General features: G+C 33.1%; 1 protein-coding gene across 9 annotated transcripts in view; it reads right to left on the bottom strand.

Annotated features, from left to right (window-relative positions):
• LOC108369759 (uncharacterized) overlaps window positions 1-5,011 on the bottom strand; it is a 75,247-nt gene that overhangs the window by 61,256 nt on the left and 8,980 nt on the right. Inside the window, exon 2 of one of the 9 annotated variants that reach the window (XM_017625041.1) lies at window positions 4,473-4,641. The exons of 5 other annotated variants lie outside the window; for them this stretch is intronic. The gene's annotated coding sequence lies outside the window, so the exon portion shown is untranslated. 3 more of the 9 variants (XM_017625390.1, XM_017625249.1, XM_017625538.1) reach the window with 3 other exon arrangements.

Below are 5,011 nucleotides of genomic sequence, written 5' to 3'. Positions count from 1 at the left end.
CCCCACTGCGATGGAAAGATCAGGTGGAGAAGGACTTGGCTTCACTTGGCGTTTCCAATTGGCGTCAGTTGGCACAGAGGAGAAACGACTGGCGTGCTTTGCTGAACTCGGCCAAAATCGCTTAGGCGGTTACAGCGCCAAAAAAGAAGAAGAAGAAGAGCAGGTCGGCCCAAAAAGTTCTGGCAACACTGATCCTCGGGCTAATAGCGAATGTACATGATTTCGCAGTTCAAAATGGCTCCTCGACGAGTAAGGTCGTGTTGACCTGTCGAGTTTTTATAAAGCAAATATCAGATTAATATACACACAAAAATGATGTCGTTTCATTAAAAATAACATACACCTTTAAATTAAGCTTCATTAAATGTAAAATAAAATTTTGAATCAAGGGAAGATAATACTACTAAATAAAAATTACATAAGTAATGTAATACACGTGGACATTAAGAAACGAAATTGCGATTAAATGGAATATGTTAAAGCGTACCGTTGAAACGGTACTATCGGATGAACAAATTAACTGTATGAACAACTGAATTAGGAAAAATTTATTAATATAACTGTTGTATGAAGAGAAACAAGAAATACATATTTTAAAGGAATTAATTTCTAAAATTGTTGGAAATTGCAATTTAATACATATGCATTAAACACATATAATACGACGAATAATGATTAAATTATTAAATTGATAAATAACCTGTCGATACTTGGACCCTGCAATACAAACACAAACTTAACAAATATAATTTGACGTATAATTACCAATTATTAAATTGAAAGAATAACCTGGTTACTTGTGGACCGCTGAGGTTCCAACCAAGAAAACAACACAAATTTTAAAAACGATATAATCAAGATTTAATAACAAAATAAAGATTTGAAATAAGCATAGCAGAAACTTGAGCACGTGGTTCTGGCCCATAGCGGTATTACCATCGTGTATCAGTGGAGCGACGATTGCATACATCTACGGAATAAAACATGCAAAGAGACATATATTTAAATTAGAGGAATAACCTGGCGATGGTGAAAGCCAGCCAACCTACCCAAAATCCAAAAAAAAAAAATGCGATTTACACCATTCAACTAAAATTGCCTGTAAAATCGCCTGATGTAAATTACATACCTAAAAGGCATCATTGTCGATAAAAAAAAGGATTTGCTAGTCGGTTTTTCTGCAATGCGCACTTACATACATACATACATACGTACATACACAAACTAAATTTCACAACGAAATATTACCGTACCCTTTAACTGGTTCACAAAGCAAACGAACTAAAAATTTAAAAATTGTTTAAACACACCGTGATTAAAGTAGATTGTAGTATTTTGTAAAATGTAAGTTTATCTCATTTTTATTAATTCAAATAAAAAATTCTTCAAGTTTCTCAAGACTTATAACTCATCGCTACACACGTTTTCCTTTCACAGAAACTAAAAATCAACTGTATCTATTTCGATACACACAAACAGTTATATATGCATAGCATAAAATCCACAAGTGTGTATAACAATAAATTGAATTCCACAAAACGCTGCTAAAGGCGGCAACACACGTTGAACATGCAGTTCATCGAGAATGATAGAATATTATCATTCATCATTCTATCATTATTAGCACGTTGATGTCACAGGGCAAGCAAAAAAATTGGGTCCCTCTGTGGAATTGTGTGAATGTGGATTTTTTTTATGTATGTTACCGCGTAACTTTGGACCACTTTGGACCCTTTCGCATCGGAAAGGTAGTGTCTCAGAGGTGGTCCCATACTAATCTGGTTTAGATCCGATCATTGGATCATGAAATATATATATATACATATGAATTTTCTATTTTTATATGAGAATTAAAGTCGGTTTTGTTTTTTGCTTAACCCTGGGATTCAGTAATTCAGTCTCATCTCAAGTCACTAAATTTGAGATTAGCAATTAGTGACTATTTTTGTGACTTGAGATGATTTGGCTATTCAGTAGGAGAGAGTCACAAAAAGGTCACCAAAAATGTGGTGAAAACAAACACAGACAGTAAACTGATAGCGTTTACGTATGCCTTTTGCCTCGCCGCCAGAAGAGGCGCAATGGCCGAGTGGTCAAAGCATTAGGCTGCCCGTCGAGAGGGTCCGGGTTCGAGTACTCCTCGGGCGTAGAGGATTTTTTTTATATTTAGTATTTTTTTATATTAGTTTTATTTTTTTAATAATCTTTAGATTTTAATGTTAAAAAATAATAATTTTTTTTTTCAAGGGTTTTGTATGATATTAAACGGTAATTCTCTAGTGTAGGGTAACAACCCCTAAAAAAGATCCGGAAAAGTCGGGAGGGGTACCAAACGACGCGTTTCGGCCCCCCTATTAACAATCTGGAGGGTTAATATTATTAACCATTTAAAAGTTATAAACAAAAAACTTTTGTTAAATTTCGTTGTTTTCTATGAGCAATTACCACGTCAAAAATGCACTAAATACCAGTTTACACTTTTAAAACACTATTAAAACGTCTCCGGTTATTATTTTATGCAAACCAAATCATTTATTCACTTTTATTTATATATTTCGTTAATAAAACAGAGTAAACAAACTTTGCGCCTGCCAAGATTATTATAACCTCAAGTCGCTGGTATTGCCACTTTATTTCACATTTCATTTGCGCTATTATACTCAGTTTACACTATACACTTCTTCTTTTTTTACTTTCACCTAAATAAGATATTCTAACCAAAATATAATAGCAAATTTCGCTATACCATGGCAGCGCTACTTTTATGGTTTACAGTTATTTTAGCTGTAATTAAAAGTAAGCGTCATGGAGTGCCAAAAGTGCGATTTTTTATTAAAACTTTTCATTATTTATCGAAGTATTGATTTTTATGGAAAAAGCGCCACAGGCGAAAATTTGTAATAAAAAATCGCGCGATTTTTTATTAAAAATCTTCATTATTTATCAAAGTATTGATTTTTATAAAAAAAGCGCCGCAGGTGAAAACCTTTTAATAAAAAATCGCTCAATTTTTTATTAAAAATTTTCATTATTTATCGAAGTATTGATTTTTATGAAAAAAGCGCCGCAGCCGAAAATTTTTAACAAAAAATCGCGCGATTTTTTATTAAAAATTTTCATTATTTATATATATATTAAACGAAAGAAGATACCGAAAAGCATTGAACAGTGCACACACCTTATAAGGAAAAGTGAATTATTACGAAATACTAATATAGTGGCAGCACTATAGCTATTTTGGAATCTCGCGTTTCAGTTCGCAAAGATTGTCAACTTCTTTTTAATAACAAAATAATCTATCTTAGGTTGATAAAACAATGTGTTTGTTTAATAAATAAGTTAAATTATATATTCTAATAGTTTTTAAAAAGTGAGAACAGGTGATTTAGTGAATCTTTGTCGGTGTAATTGCCCATAGAAAACAACGAAATTTAACAAGAGTTTTTTGTTCATAACTTTTAAATGGTTAATAATATTAGCCTTCCCCCTCCGGATTGTTAATAGGGGGACCGAAACGCGTCGTTTGGTACCCCTCCCGACTTTTCCGGACCTTTTTTAGGGGTTGTTACCCTACACTAGAGAATTACCTATTAAAGCATTTTGGTTTATTTCCTAACGAAATTCTTATTGAACAAATTTCCTTGCTTCATATTCGCATTTTTTTTGTAATAAAATGGAAATCAATTAACTTTTTATCCATATTTTAATTTTTGAGACCTGCTCTTAGCCAGCTGACAAATTAGTGACTTTTTTTGAGACTAGAGACGTCATACAGCGTACTGAATACCAAATAGTCTCAAAATTCAAGTTCACCAACAAAAGTCACTATTAGTGACTAGAGACCGCTTACTGAATGCCAGGGTAAAAATTACTTGTAATTTCTACACATTAAATTTCCCACACCTAAACAATGTGCTCAAATAAAAATTGCTTATAGCGCTCTTACACGATATGTATTTACATAAGCAAATGCAGTGAACGCTATTAACAACCGCGCGTTGATCCTCGGGCTAATAGCAAATGTACATGATTCAACTTTCACAGGCGATTACTTGAAAGGCGATTTACACCATTCAACTAAAATTGCCTGTAAAATCGCCTGATGTAAATTACATACCAAGGCGAACTTATATAAGGTGGTGTTGTTTCATCAGATGCGAGTAGCGTTTGATTGTCAAAATTTTGAATTTCGTTAGTGAAAACGTGAGAGTGTTTGCATTTTCCGTCGCCCTTTTTCATTCGGGAAAGAATAGCTGAAATTTGGCAATGGCCCGCTAAAAGCAAAAACAAAATACAAGTAATTGTTGTATTTGTTCAATCGATACCACCTTATGTGTTCGCCTTGTTACATACCTAAAGCGGCATCATTGTCGATAAAAAAAAAAGGATTTGCTAGTCGGTGTTTCTGCAATCCACACTTACATACATACGTACATACACAAACTAAATTTCACAATGAAATATTACCGTACCCTTTAACTGGTTCACAAAGCAAACGAACTAAAAATTTAGAAATTGCTTAAACACACCGTGATTAAAGTAGATTGTAGTATTTTGTAAAATGTAAATTTATTTCATTTTTATTAATTCAAACATAAAATTCTTCAAGTTTCTCACGACTTATAACTCATTGCTACACACCTCAGTATATCCAGTAAACAAACTTAGCTATTTTTTTTCGCCAAGTTTGGTCCCCATAAAGGACTAGTGTTGCAAGCAACGTTTTTTCGGCAATTAGGGTGTTGTGCAGCTATTTAATGTGGTGAAAATTATTTAAGCACTGGGGAGATTTATTCACATGGAATTGGAGATTGGGCTAATAGATTTATTTTAAATAAATTGTGAATCTGCGAAAATATCTTTTCAGCAGATGAATATACTTTTTAACCTTTTTTCCGAAAATTTACATACAGGCTCGAAAATATGCGAGTAACATTAGGTTTGTATAGTAACTTCTCCAGTAAAACATTGCAGCGAGAGCGTAAAAGCAAAATAGAGCGTAAAATTGAGA

Source organism: Rhagoletis zephyria, unplaced genomic scaffold (genome assembly GCF_001687245.7).
Source record: "Rhagoletis zephyria isolate East Lansing unplaced genomic scaffold, Rhagoletis_zephyria_1.1 Rzeph_scaffold_00003, whole genome shotgun sequence".
Taxonomy (NCBI): Eukaryota; Metazoa; Arthropoda; class Insecta; order Diptera; family Tephritidae; genus Rhagoletis; species Rhagoletis zephyria.
The sequence above is the reverse complement of the archived record's forward strand: the minus strand, read 5'-3'. Positions and strand labels throughout refer to the sequence as shown.